Source organism: Oncorhynchus gorbuscha, linkage group LG23, assembly GCF_021184085.1.
Source record: "Oncorhynchus gorbuscha isolate QuinsamMale2020 ecotype Even-year linkage group LG23, OgorEven_v1.0, whole genome shotgun sequence".
Taxonomy (NCBI): Eukaryota; Metazoa; Chordata; class Actinopteri; order Salmoniformes; family Salmonidae; genus Oncorhynchus; species Oncorhynchus gorbuscha.
In genome coordinates, this window is record NC_060195.1 from 7,749,284 (window position 1) to 7,765,653 (window position 16,370).

Genomic DNA, 16,370 nt, shown 5'->3' on the forward strand with positions numbered 1-16,370 from the left:
CAAAAGTCTCATCTGTCAACAAATTGGTTTTGCCCTGCATGCAGCAATGCCAAATATAATACATCAACACCACAATCTTCAGAGTGTAGTTCAAACATGATATCAAACTCCTGTCCCGAGCACAAGCCTCAGTCTGATTATTTCTTGAAGTCGCTGCATCAGTGTCAGAAGGCTGATTTTCTTATCGTCAGGTGATCACGCGCATGGGCTTTGCGTTGACTGTTCATCGACACCAATGGCACGGGCCTTGCAACTTCTCATTCATTCAGTTAATGAAGATTCAATTTGTGGCATATTGTGTTATTCGATGAAGCTAAATATGACCGAGCAGAGTAAATACAGAGCATTGTGTTCGAGGACAGAGAATATATATGAGTTTAAGATTTAAGATTAGAAACATTTGGCAAAAAGAAAAATGCTCGAAAGACTCTAAAGATACTTAAAAATTAGATACCTAAAGATACTTGTCTATGGAGTGAAATATGTTGAACATATAACAAATAAACCCCTGTATCCCAAAATGGCACCCTATTCCCTACTTAGTGCATTACTTTGACCAGAGCCCTGTGTCACCCTATTCCCTACTTAGTGCATTACTTTGACCAGAGCCCTGTGTCACCCTATTCCCTACTTAGTGCATTACTTTGACCAGAGCCCTGTGTCACCCTATTCCCTACTTAGTGCATTACTTTGACCAGAGCCCTGTGTCACCCTATTCCCTACTTAGTGCATTACTTTGACCAGAGCCCTGTGTCACCCTATTCCCTACTTAGTGCATTACTTTGACCAGAGCCCTGTGTCACCCTATTCCCTACTTAGTGCATTACTTTGACCAGAGCCCTGTGTCACCCTATTCCCTACTTAGTGCATTACTTTGACCAGAGCCCTGTGTCACCCTATTCCCTACTTAGTGCATTACTTTGACCAGAGCCCTGTGTCACCCTATTCCCTACTTAGTGCATTACTTTGACCAGAGCCCTGTGTCACCCTATTCCCTACTTAGTGCATTACTTTGACCAGAGCCCTGTGTCACCCTATTCCCTACTTAGTGCATTACTTTGACCAGAGCCCTGTGTCACCCTATTCCCTACTTAGTGCATTACTTTGACCAGAGCCCTGTGTCACATTACTTTGCATTACTTTGACCAGAGCCCTGCCCTGTGCATTACTTTGACCAGAGCCCTGTGTCACCCTATTCCCTACTTAGTGCATTACTTTGACCAGAGCCCTGTGTCACCCTATTCCCTACTTAGTGCATTACTTTGACCAGAGCCCTGTGTCACCCTATTCCCTACTTAGTGCATTACTTTGACCAGAGCCCTGTGTCACCCTATTCCCTACTTAGTGCATTACTTTGACCAGAGCCCTGTGTCACCCTATTCCCTACTTAGTGCATTACTTTGACCAGAGCCCTGTGTCACCCTATTCCCTACTTAGTGCATTACTTTGACCAGAGCCCTGTGTCACCCTATTCCCTACTTAGTGCATTACTTTGACCAGAGCCCTGTGTCACCCTATTCCCTACTTTGACCAGAGCCCTGTGTCATTACTTTGACCAGAGCCCTGTGTCACCCTATTCCCTACTTAGTGCATTACTTTGACCAGAGCCCTGTGTCACCCTATTCCCTACTTAGTGCATTACTTTGACCAGAGCCCTGTGTCACCCTATTCCCTACTTAGTGCATTACTTTGACCAGAGCCCTGTGTCACCCTATTCCCTACTTAGTGCATTACTTTGACCAGATTACTTTGACCAGAGCCCTGTGTCACCCTATTCCCTACTTAGTGCATTACTTTGACCAGAGCCCTGTGTCACCCTATTCCCTACTTAGTGCATTACTTTGACCAGAGCCCTGTGTCACCCTATTCCCTACTTAGTGCATTACTTTGACCAGAGCCCTGTGTCACCCTATTCCCTACTTAGTGCATTACTTTGACCAGAGCCCTGTGTCACCCTATTCCCTACTTAGTGCATTACTTTGACCAGAGCCCTGTGTCACCCTATTCCCTACTTAGTGCATTACTTTGACCAGAGCCCTGTGTCACCCTATTCCCTACTTAGTGCATTACTTTGACCAGAGCCCTGTGTCACCCTATTCCCTACTTAGTGCATTACTTTGACCAGAGCCCTGTGTCACCCTATTCCCTACTTAGTGCATTACTTTGACCAGAGCCCTGTGTCACCCTATTCCCTACTTAGTGCATTACTTTGACCAGAGCCCTGTGTCACCCTATTCCCTACTTAGTGCATTACTTTGACCAGAGCCCTGTGTCACCCTATTCCCTACTTAGTGCATTACTTTGACCAGAGCCCTGTGTCACCCTATTCCCTACTTAGTGCATTACTTTGACCAGAGCCCTGTGTCACCCTATTCCTTAGTGCATTACTTTGACCAGAGCCCTGTGTCATTCCCTACTTTGACCAGAGCCCTGTGTCACCCTATTCCCTACTTAGTGCATTACTTTGACCAGAGCCCTGTGTCACCCTATTCCCTACTTAGTGCATTACTTTGACAGTGCATTACCCCCTGTGTCACCCTATTCCCTACTTAGTGCATTACTTTGACCAGAGCCCTGTGTCACCCTATTCCCTACTTAGTGCATTACTTTGACCAGAGCCCTGTGTCACCCTATTCCCTACTTAGTGCATTACTTTGACCAGAGCCCTGTGTCACCCTATTCCCTACTTAGTGCATTACTTTGACCAGAGCCCTGTGTCACCCTATTCCCTACTTAGTGCATTACTTTGACCAGAGCCCTGTGTCACCCTATTCCCTACTTAGTGCATTACTTTGACCAGAGCCCTGTGTCACCCTATTCCCTACTTAGTGCATTACTTTGACCAGAGCCCTGTGTCACCCTATTCCCTACTTAGTGCATTACTTTGACCAGAGCCCTGTGTCACCCTATTCCCTACTTAGTGCATTACTTTGACCAGAGCCCTGTGTCACCCTATTCCCTACTTAGTGCATTACTTTGACCAGAGCCCTGTGTCACCCTATTCCCTACTTAGTGCATTACTTTGACCAGAGCCCTGTGTCACCCTATTCCCTACTTAGTGCATTACTTTGACCAGAGCCCTGTGTCACCCTATTCCCTACTTAGTGCATTACTTTGACCAGAGCCCTGTGTCACCCTATTCCCTACTTAGTGCATTACTTTGACCAGAGCCCTGTGTCACCCTATTCCCTACTTAGTGCATTACTTTGACCAGAGCCCTGTGTCACCCTATTCCCTACTTAGTGCATTACTTTGACCAGAGCCCTGTGTCACCCTATTCCCTATTCTTAGTGCATTACTTTGACCAGAGCCCTGTGTCACCCTATTCCCTACTTAGTGCATTACTTTGACCAGAGCCCTGTGTCACCCTATTCCCTACTTAGTGCATTACTTTGACCAGAGCCCTGTGTCACCCTATTCCCTACTTAGTGCATTACTTTGACCAGAGCCCTGTGTCACCCTATTCCCTACTTAGTGCATTACTTTGACCAGAGCCCTGTGTCACCCTATTCCCTACTTAGTGCATTACTTTGACCAGAGCCCTGTGTCACCCTATTCCCTACTTAGTGCATTACTTTGACCAGAGCCCTGTGTCACCCTATTCCCTACTTAGTGCATTACTTTGACCAGAGCCCTGTGTCACCCTATTCCCTACTAGTGCATTACTTTGACCAGAGCCCTGTGTCAGTATTCCCTACTTAGTGCATTACTTTGACCAGAGCCCTGTGGCACCCTATTCCCTACTTAGTGCATTACTTTGACCAGAGCCCTGTGTCACCCTATTCCCTACTTAGTGCATTACTTTGACCAGAGCCCTGTGTCACCCTATTCCCTACTTAGTGCATTACTTTGACCAGAGCCCTGTGTCACCCTATTCCCTACTTAGTGCATTACTTTGACCAGAGCCCTGTGTCACCCTATTCCCTACTTAGTGCATTACTTTGACCAGAGCCCTGTGTCACCCTATTCCCTACTTAGTGCATTACTTTGACCAGAGCCCTGTGGCACCCTATTCCCTACTTAGTGCATTACTTTGACCAGAGCCCTGTGTCACCCTAATCCCTGTATAGTGTACTATTTGAACAGGGCACTCCATATATGTGTTAACTAGCTTATTACGGCCTCCCGAGTGGCGCAGCGGTCTAAGGCATCACTACAGACACGTGTTCGATCCCAGGCTGTGTCACAGCCGGCCCGTGACCTGGAGACCCATGACTCAGCGTACAAATGGCCCAGTGTTTGTCCGGGTTAGGGGAGGGTTTGGCCGGCTGGGATGTCCTTGTCCATTCGCGACCCCTTGTGGCGGGCCGGGCGCCTGCAAGCTGACTTCGGTCGCCAGTTGTACTGTGTTTCCTCCGACACAGGATCAAGTGTGTCAAGAAGCAGTGCGGCTTGGCAGGGTCGGGTTTCTGAGGACACATGGCTCTCGACCTTCTCCTCTCCCGAGTCCGTACGGAGATGGGACAAGATTGTATCTACCAATTGGGGAGAGAAAGTACAACAACAACAACAAAACTACTCTCCACCACAGGCACACACACCACACAGGCACACACACACCACACTGGCACACACACACCACACTGGCACACACACCACACAGGCACACACACACCACACTGGCACACACACACCACACTGGCACACACACACCACACTGGCGCACACACACCACACTGGAACACACACACCACACAGGCGCACACACACCACACAGGCGCACACACATCACACAGGCCACTCGCAAGTCATTTTATAAAACAGTTCGCTGAACATCTATAAATAGGCTGTAGGGCACTGCACAACCTCAATTTGCCACCCCCATACACTTCTATTGCAATTATCCCAAGGTTTATTTTCAGTGTAGCAGTCAAGGGAATACATGCCTCAGTTCATTCAGCAGTGGGGAATAGCACTGAGAATACCTAATAACAGCAAGCAATCAATTCCATCAGAATTGGAATGGGAAAATAAGCTAGTTTTAAAATTGCAACATGTTTCTGCTGTATGTTCACCCTTATGGATACCCAACGTTACGATGTACAGTCTTTGGCACCCTGTTCTGTCAAGTAATAATACAAATATTATTTTGAATGTTTCTCTTTTTTTGCCGTGTTTCTCTCCTCTTCCTGTGACCCCATGATTCTACTGTAACAGTGTCTGATTCTACTGTAACAGTGCCTGATTCTACTGTAACAGTGCCTGATTCTACTGTAACAGTGCCTGATTCTACTGTAACAGTGCCTGATTCTACTGTAACAGTGCCTGATTCTACTGTAACAGTGCCTGATTCTACTGTAACAGTGCCTGATTTAAAGATACCATTATGGACATCGAACAATATTCTACTGTAACAGTGCCTGATTCTACTGTAACAGTGCCTGATTCTACTGTAACAGTGCCTGATTCTACTGTAACAGTGTCTGATTCTACTGTAACAGTGCCTGATTCTACTGTAACAGTGCCTGATTCTACTGTACTGTACTGCTATTTCCCTTCGATGATTGTCCCTGCTGAATTATCATTTTCTCCCTGGGAGTGGAAGTTTGATGGGTAAAAGCATTGTCCCCTGTATTTCAAGGCCATTGTGCCCTGTATTTCAAGGCCATTGTGCTCTGTATTTCAAGGCCATTGTCCCCTGTATTTCAAGGCCATTGTCCCCTGTATTTCAAGGCCATTGTGCTCTGTATTTCAAGGCCATTGTGCTCTGTATTTCAAGGCCATTGTCCCCTGTATTTCAAGGCCATTGTCCCCTGTATTTCAAGGCCATTGTGCTCTGTATTTCAAGGCCATTGTGCCCACTCCCCTGTACGTTATTTGTAGGCTGGAGGCTCATTGAATGTAGAAACTGCAGTAAGCAGCACCTTGACTGGACCACAAGGGAAGACAGAGAGTAAAGAGTGAGTGATTTCTGTTCAGCGAGAGACATTAGGGAGGAAGACACGGGGTTTCTGTTCTGTGAGAGACATTGGGGAGGAAGACACAAGGTTTCTGTTCAGTGAGAGACATTTGGCAGGAGGACGGAGGACACAGGGAGAAGTAACAGAGGAGGGCTTTGTCATCCCCTCGGCACGGTAAAACACACACACACAATGCACACACACACACACACACACACACACACACACACACACACACACACACACACACACACACACACACACACACACACACACACACACACACACACACACACACACACACACACACACACACACACACACACACACACACATATATACACACAAATGAACAGCCAACCTCACAAAAACACACTAACACCTCACCATACCACCCTGCATCCCTCTGCTGATGTGCCTCTGATTCTAAGCAGTGTTGGTCCTGGTCCAGTCCATGGATGGGAGACCAGATGCTGCTTGAAATGGTGTTCGAGGGCCAGTAGGAGGCACTGTTTTCTCTGTCTAAACAAAGTGATTGGGGACATTGCCCTGTATAGGCTGCCGTCTTTCAGATGGGACTTTAAATGGGTGGTCCCAAAATATTCCTTGGCACTTATCATAAGAGTAGGGGTGTTAACCCCGGTGTCCTGGCTAAATTCCCAATCTGATCCTCATACCATCATGGCCACCTTATCACCCCCAGCTTCTAATTGGTTCATTCACCCCCACTCCTCTAACTATTCACCAGGTCATTGCTGTAAATGAGAATGTGTTCTCAGTCAACTTACCTGGTAAAAAAAGCTTGTTATTTTAGTATTTTACTTTTCTTTTCTTTTTTTACAGTGGTCCCTGTTTGTAAGGGTTGGATGGTAGAGGAAAAGGATGAGCCTTTATAGTACCTATAAGAAAGTCTCAGAAAGAAAATCATTAAGGAAGCTTTTTGTTTTTAATGGTTGTCAAAGTGAAGCTAGCTAAATCTCCTTAGACCCAGTGGAGTTGCTTCTCAGCTTGCACTACACACTACAGAACACCATAGCCAATGATTTCTCTTGAAATATTTCATGTTAAGGCAGCACTGTTTAGGAGTTAGGAGTCTGCCTGCTGGGAAGATCAGAACAAGCGGAAGGAAATGTTCTCTGAGTCAACAATATCCAGGATGTGTAGCTCCTCTATCTAGACGGCATCTCAAGTATAATGTTACACAAGTTACCCACTGTCTGGTCTAGTAGTCTAACATACAGTATCACCACTGTCTGGTCTAGTAGTCTAACATACAGTATCATCACTGTCTGGTCTAGTAGTCTAACATACAGTATCACCACTGTCTGGTCTAGTAGTCTAACATACAGTATCACCACTGTCTGGTCTGGTAGTCTAACATACAGTATCATCACTGTCTGGTCTAGTAGTCTAACATACAGTATCACCACTGTCTGGTCTGGTAGTCTAACATACAGTATCATCACTGTCTGGTCTAGTAGTCTAACATACAGTATCACCACTGTCTGGTCTAGTAGTCTAACATACAGTATCACCACTGTCTGGTCTAGTAGTCTAACATACAGTATCACCACTGTCTGGTCTAGTAGTCTAACATGCAGTATCACCACTGTCTGGTCTAGTAGTCTAACATACAGTATCACCACTGTCTGGTCTAGTAGTCTAACATACAGTATCACCACTGTCTGGTCTAGTAGTCTAACATACAGTATCACCACTGTCTGGTCTAGTAGTCTAACATACAGTATCACCACTGTCTGGTCTAGTAGTCTAACATACAGTATCACCACTGTCTGGTCTAGTAGTCTAACATACAGTATCATCACTGTCTGGTCTAGTAGTCTAACATACAGTATCACCACTGTCTGGTCTAGTAGTCTAACATACAGTATCACCACTGTCTTGTCTAGTAGTCTAACATACAGTATCACCACTGTCTGGTCTAGTAGTCTAACATACAGTATCATCACTGTCTGGTCTGGTAGTCTAACATACAGTATCACCACTGTCTGGTCTAGTAGTCTAACATACAGTATCACCACTGTCTGGTCTAGTAGTCTAACATACAGTATCACCACTGTCTGGTCTGGTAGTCTAACATACAGTATCATCACTGTCTGGTCTAGTAGTCTAACATACAGTATCACCACTGTCTGGTCTAGTAGTCTAACATACAGTATCACCACTGTCTGGTCTAGTAGTCTAACATACAGTATCACCACTGTCTGGTCTAGTAGTCTAACATACAGCGTCATCACTGTCTGGTCTAGTAGTCTAACATACAGTACATTGAGAGGGGTGAAGCAACACAGATTCTTAGATCCTAAAGGAAATGTAATATAGTGGGGCTGCTAGGAGACAAATACTTTTTTTGATAGATGCACCAACTACTGTCTGTTAAGTTGGATAATAGACATGTTGAAGCTGTACTATCTGGGATCTACATCGGTTTATATGAGTTACTATGCTGTTACTAAGCAGTAATGCATGACGGCAGTGTTACGTTACTACACCTAATAGGAAATGCACATGAGCACTCGGGTGCCGGGAACTGTAGAGCATGAGGGGTTTTGACTAGACGAGGAATTAACTGTACTCCCGTCTCCTGACTGGTCATTTCTCCACAACACAAGTATTACAGAAGCCTGTGTAGTGTCTTTGGCTATGCCGGATTAATTGCTATGACATGCTATTCTATAAAATAATTTCTCTGTAATTAATATCAACTGATTGATCTAATCATGTAAATGTAATTAACTAGAGAGTCGGGCACCACGAAATAATATTTATAGAGCTGTTATCTTCCGAATAAACTCTTAAAGATTTTACATCAATAGCAGTCAACATTAATCGTCATCTTACTTCAGTCTCATATTCTGAAAGTTGTACATTCTTGGTTATCTGCAAGAACCCTGGCTAACAAGTTGAATCAGCAATGCCAAATTGGGTTTAATTATTTATTTACTAAATACCTAACTAATCACACAGAATAACATATACAAATAATTAATTATACCTGGACAATTCTTTACGTCATGGGAAACGTCCCTAGTGGGCGGAACAGATATGACAGCTTGTTACACAAAGAAAAGGGCTGGGTTTGAGTGAAAGAGCGGGACACTGAAACAGAGGCGATGCTGTGCTATCATAAATACAGTATGTTATGCATTCTAAATTACCGCCCATTTGGAAAAGGAAAATGCAATAAATATTTACTCTGAGCTTCGCTTCAGTAGGTTGGTGGTAGATGGAAGCCCATGTTGTCAAACAGAGTCATCTGTCCTTTGAAGAATGTCTCTGGTGGTCAATTGGATAAGTTGTAGTAACGTCGTTGTGTGATAGATGGGATACTCTGTCTGTTCCTTCCTAACCTGCGTTTGCAGCTGCGGTCGCTAACTCAACGACAAGGAGGTATCACTTCTGTCGTAAATAAGAGTTCAAAGTTCATACCATTCGCAACCAAAGCTCATGCTGATGTTGGCTTCATTCTTGTAGTTTTATCTGAACCATTCTGACACAGGATCGTCATCCTATCTCATGGGAACAGGAAGTTATGTTGTAGTCAAGAGCTTATATAGGAAAGAAGATGGGTGTGTGTGAAAAGTGTACAACCTCTGTCTCTTCACGTGGGCGGGCCACTGAGTGAGCAGCCCTAACTTATGAAAACCCACATCTCACATTTAAGAAGCTAATATCACATTTCATCCCATCACAAATAATTTAATAGATTATTTGTGATGGGTCTCCTCGTCCTTCTCGCCAGACTTGATTTTTGTTTTTTTGCTCCGTGGTAAAGAAATGTGACCGTTCCTGGTACAAAAACAATGTCCCATCCCGGAGCTGGAGTAAATGCCATTACTAAGCTGCTCCCGAATGTACTACACCAGGACATGGACATTGATTCTGTCCTAGTCCATGTGGGTTTTAATGACATCATGAAGGGCAGTTCTTGAATTGTTGAAACTAGATTTTAAAGAGCTGATTGACTCTCAGCTAGACACTAATAATAGACCCATCATATCTGGCCCTGTGCCCTCTCTGAATCACAGCATTGATCGCTTTAGCAGGATTCTTTCTCTTCACAACTGGCTACAAGATTAAAGCAGCTCAATAAGTGTAACTTTTTTTGACATTTTCAATACCTTTTGGAAACAAAACACATTTTATAAGGAGGATGGGATCCACCCAAATCATTTGAGTTCCTGGATCCTTTCACAGCATTATAATGCTGCGTTGAGACGATGACTTATCAATGACCTAAACCCAGCTCAGTTAATCCCTACCATTGTAACGCAGGTTCCTGGAGCCTTTCACAGCATTATAACGCTGCGTTGAGACGATGACTTATCAACGACCCAAGTCCAGCTCAGGTAATCCCTACCATTGTGACTCAGATTTGTCGTAATGCTTCAGCAAATGTACATTACCCCAGGGGTGTTGGTAGACACAATGTAAGTAACCTAATTTATGTCCCTTTAACTGCCCTGAAGGGCTCTGCTGATCCTACAGCTATTATATGCAGTAATCATGTGCTTATGAACCACATTTATACTGGTAGCATTGAGCCAGGGTTCCCTCACCCTGCACTAACATAAATAACATGAGCATATCTACTTATGCTAAGCTTTCCAGTAAAGCAATAAAAACAAGTAAGGATCCCGGAAGAAAAGTGCTTTAAAAAGCCCACGTTAACATATGTAGCTTAAGAAACAAGGTTCATCAAAACAATAATTTGCTTGCAACAGATGACATTCATATTATGACTATATCTGAAACTAACTTAGATAATACATTTGATTATACAGTAGTAGCAATACAAAGTAAAAAGATGTGCAGAAAATATATAAATGCAGATGGTGGAGGAGTTGCTGTTTATATTCAGAACAACATTCCTATATTGATTAGAGAGGATGTTCATGTTAAATACTGTTGAAGAAATATGCCTACAGGTTCACTTGCCTCACCTAAAGCCCATTCTGGTGAGAAGCTTCTATAGGTCACCAAGTGATGGATAACATGTGTGAAATGCTTGATAATGTATGTGATATCAACAGAGAGGTATATTTTATGGGTGATTTAAATATTGACTGGCATTCATCAAGCTGCCCATTGAATAAAACACTTCAAACTGTAACCAGTGCCTGCAACCTGGTTCAGGTTATCAGTCAACCTACCAGGGTAGTTAAAAACAGCACAGGAATGACATCATCAACATGTATTGATCACATCTTTACTAACGCTGCAGATATTTGCATGAAAGCAGTATCTAAATCCATCGCATGTAGTGATAACAATATAGTGGCCATATCGAGGAAAACCAAAAATCCAAAGGCTGGGCCAAACATAGTGTATAAGATCTCATACAATAAGTCCTATGTTGTTGATATAAAGAATATTTTTTGGTCTGTGGTGTGTAATGAGGAGCAACCAGACAGACACTGAACTTGACACATTTATGAAATTGCTTCTTCCAGTTACTAATAAGCAATGCACCCATTAAGAAAATTACTGTAACAACTGTTAAATCCCTGTTGATTGTTGAGGAATTGAAAAAAAAATTATGATTGAGAGGGATGAGGCAAAAGGAATGGCAAATAAGTCTGGCTGCACAAACGATTGGCAAATGTATTGCAATTTGAGAAATCATGTGACTAAACTGAATAAAAAAGAAGAAGAAACAACACTATGAAACAAAGATAAATGACATAAAGAATGATGGTAAAAAGTTTTGGAGCACCGTAAGTACAATTATGGGACAAAAGGCACACTCAGCTCCATCTTTCATTGAATCAGATGGCTCATTCATCACAAAGCACATTGATATTGCCAACTACTTTAATGATTGTTTCAATTGGCAAGATTAACTAATTTAGGAATGACATGCCAGAAACAAACGCTGACACTACACATCTAACTATATCTGACCAAATTATGAAACACAAGCATTATAATTTTGAATTCCGTAAAGTGAGTGTGGAAGAGGTGCAAACATTATTGTTGTCTAGCAACAATGACAAGCCACCGGGGTCTGACAACTTGGATGGAACATTACTGAGGATAATAGTGGATGATGTCGCCACTCCTATTTGCCATATTTTTTATTTAAACCAACTAGAAAGTGTGTTACCCCAGGCTTGGAGGGAAGCAAAAGTAATTCTGCTACCTAAGAATAGTAAAGCCCCCTTTACTGGCTCAAATAAGCGACAAATCAGCCTGTTACCAACCCTTAGTAAACTTTTGGAAAAAATTATGTTTGACCAGACACAATGCTATTTTACAGTAAACAAATTGAACAACAAATGTTCAGCATGCCTAGAGGGAAGGAAGTTCAACAAGCACAGCACTTACGCAAATGACTGATGATTGGCAGGGGGAAATTTAGAATAAGAATATTCTGGTTGCTGACTTGTTAGACTTCAGTGCAGCTTTTGACATTATCGATCATAGTCTGCTGCTGGACAGCCATATGCGTTATGGCTTTACAACCCCTAATATATTGTGGATAGAGAGTTACCTGTCTAACAGAACACAGAGGATGTTCTTTAATGGAAGCCTCTCCAACATAATCCAGGTAGAATCAGAAATTCCCCAGGGCAGCTGTCTAGGCCCATTACTTTTTTTTCAATTTTTACTAATGACATGCCAGTGACTTTGATTAAAGTCTATGTGTCTATGTATGCAGATGACTCAACACTGTACATATCAGCTACTACAGAGACTGAAATGACTGCAACACTTCACAAAGAAGTGCAGTTATATTCAGAGTGGGTGTCAAACCCTGACCATAGTTTGCTTTTTATGTTTCTAAGTTTTGGTTGGTCAGGGTGTGATCTGAGTGGGCATTCTATGTTGGATGTCTTGTTTGTCTATTTCTATGTCTGGCCTAATATGGTTCTCAATCAGAGGCAGGTGTTAGTCATTGTCTCTGATTGGGAACCATATTTAGGTAGCCTGGGTTTCACTGTGTGTTTATGGGTGATTGTTCCTGTCTCTGTGTTTTGCACCAGATTGGGCTGTTTTTGGTTTTCCACGTTTATTGTTTTTGTTAGTTTATTCATGTCTAGTGTCTTTATTAAAGAACATGAATAACCACCACGCTACGTTTTGGTCCGCCTCTACTTCACCTAAAGAAAACCGTTACAGTGGGTGGCAAGAAATAAGTTTCATCTAAATATTTATTAAACTAAAAGCATTATATTTGGGACAAATTATTCACAAAACCGCAACTAAATATTGTAATGAATAATTTGGAAGCTGAGCAAGTTTAGGTGATGGGGAGATGGGGAGAGTAAAAAATAAAGCAGGTCCTTCAGGCCCTTGTTCTATCGAACCTGGACTACTGTTGAGTCATGTGGTCAGGTGCCACAAAAATGGACTAAGAAAATTACAATTGTATCTGAAGATGGCAGCATGACTGGCCCGTGGATGCACATGGAGAGCTAATATTAATACTATGCATGTCAATCTCTCCTGGTTCAATATGGAGGAGAGATTGACTTCATCATTACTTGTATTTATGAGAGGCATTGAGATGTTTAAATGCACCGAGCTGTCTGTTTAAACGTCTGCCACACAGCTCTTCACAGTCCCCAAGTCCAGAACAGACTATGGGAGGCACACAGTACTACATAGAGCCATGACTACATGGAACTCTATTCCACAGTACTACATAGAGCCATGACAACATGGAACTCTATTCCACAGTACTACATAGAGCCATGACTATATGGAACTCTATTCCACAGTACTACATAGAGCCATGACTACATGGAACTCTATTCCACAGTACTACATAAAGCCATGACTACATGGAACTCTATTCCACAGTACTACATAGAGCCATGACTACATGGAACTCTATCCCACAGTACCACACAAGTAACTGATGCAAGTGATTTATAAACAAATACAAATAAACGCAGCATTCCACCACTAGCCTTCCACACGTGACATGACCACACACGTCACATGGATTTAGTACTGTAGATCTGTGGTAGTGGTGGATAGGGGCTTGAGGGCACACAGTGTGTAGAAATATATGCTGCCCAATTTTGCTGGACACAGGCCAGCGGGGATCCATAAAAACCCCAGGAAGACAGACTGGCAGGAACTATTGGGATCCATATCCCCTACAGGTTAGAGGGTTTGGAAAACAGTTGTTTGGCCAGCATACTAGACAGACTGGCAGAGAGGATATATGCACAGGGTAGATATATGCCCCTACACAGGCCAGCGTACGAGACAGACTGGCAGTAGGGATATATCCCCCTTCACAGGCCAGCATACTAGACAGACTGGCAGTGAGGATATATGCCCCTTCACAGGCCAGCATACTAGACAGACTGGCAGTGAGGATATATGCCCCTTCACAGGCCAGCATACTACACAGACTGGCAGTGAGGATATATGCCCCTTCACAGGCCAGCATACTAGACAGACTGGCAGTGAGGATATATGCCCCTTCACAGGCCAGCGTACGAGACAGACTGGCAGTGAGGATATATGCCCCTTCACAGGCCAGCATACTAGACAGACTGGCAGTGAGGATATATGCTCCTTCACAGGCCAGCATACTAGACAGACTGGCAGTGAGGATATATGCCCACAGGCCAGCATACTCACAGGCCAGCCAGCATACTACACAGACTGGCCAGCATACTAGACAGACTGGCAGAGTATATGCCCCTTCACAGGCCAGCATACTAGACAGACTGGCAGTGAGGATATATGCCCCTTCACAGGCCAGCGTACTAGACAGACTGGCAGTGAGGATATATGCCCCTTCACAGGCCAGCATACTAGACAGACTGGCAGTGAGGATATATGCCCCTTCACAGGCCAGCATACTACACAGACTGGCAGTGAGGATATATGCCCCTTCACAGGCCAGCATACTACACAGACTGGCAGTGAGGAACATATTAGTGCTGGATGAGTGAAATAGAAGACTCATTATTATGTGCCATTGACAAGGCCCGTGCTATTTAATCAGTGAATAACGTTTTAATGAGCGTAGATCAGTGATGTTCAGGGTTAGCGCCAGTCATGTGGTAAAGACAATAGCTGGGTTTGCTTGCATATTAAAATGAAAAATATCCTGGAGAAAAGGAGGAGAGGAGCTAGCTGTGTTCGTGTTCCTCCTGTTGATGTGAAACAACGCCTTTTGATGCTGTGGGTACTTCTAGACTAGATGCATTCAAAATTAGGAAAGTAAAGTGGTGATTGCCTCTGCTTCGGCTAATTAAGACTTCTTACAAGAAAGAGGGAAGTCTCTTTCCATTCTGTTTTTATCTGTAAGAAAGAGATTACAGTTGACTCCTACTCTCATGGGAAGGATACATAATGAATATGGCTTGGAAAAAACAGCAAAGCTTTGGATGCCTGGTATAGTTCTCTCTCTTTCTTTACGGGCATGTAGTTGACATTCTGCGTTTGTTTGAGACTTCAAACCTTTGCGGTTTCTCATTTTGTAGCTTTGTGTATTAGACGACATGTTACAGCTGACAGCTATTATGGTTAAGGTTAGGGTAAGTGTTAAGGTTAGGGTAAGTGTTAAGGTTAGGGTAAGTGTTAAGGTTAGGGTAAGGGTTAAGGTTAGGGTAAGGGTTAAGGTTAGGGTAAGGGTTAAGGTTAGGGTAAGGCCATATAGGTTAGGGGTAAGTGTTAAGGTTAGGACTGGTAGTTTAGAAATATGTTAAGGTTAGGGTAAGGGTTAAGGTTAGGGTAAGGGTTAAGGTTAGGGTAAGTGTTAAGGTTAGGGTAAGTGTTAAGGTTAGGGTAAGGGTTAAGGTTAGGTTAAGGGTTAAGGTTAGGGTAAGTGTTAAGGTTAGGGTAAGTGTTAAGGTTAGGGTAAGGGTTAAGGTTAGGGTAAGTGTTAAGGTTAGGGTAAGGGTTAAGGTTAGGGTAAGTGTTAGAGGGTTAGAGGGTTAGAGGGTTAGGGTAAGTGTTAAGGTTCGGGTAAGTGCATTCAAAATTAGGAAAGTAAAGTTTAAGACTTACAAGAAAAGAGGAAGTCTTTTCCATTCTGTTTTTAGGTTAGGGTAAGGATTAAGGTTAGGGTAAGGGTTAGAGGGTTAGGGTAAGGGTTAGAGGGTTAGGGTAAGTGTTAAGGTTAGGGTAAGTGTTAAGGTTAGGGTAAGTGTTAAGGTTAGGGTAAGTGTTAAGGTTAGGGTAAGTGTTAAGGTTAGGGTAAGTGTTAAGGTTAGGGTAAGTGTTAAGGTTAGGGTAAGGGTTAGAGGGTTAGGGTAAGGGTTAGAGGGTTAGGGTAAGTGTTAAGGTTAGGGTAAGTGTTGAGGTTAATGTAAGTGTTAGAGGGTTATTTGGTTAAGGGGTAGTGGGTAAGTGTTAAGGTTAGGGTAAGTGTTAAGGTTAGGGTAAGTGTTAAGGTTAGGGTAAGTGTTAAGGTTAATGTAAGTGTTAGAGGGTTATTTGGTTAAGGGGTAGTGGGTAAGTGTTAGAGGGTTATTTGGT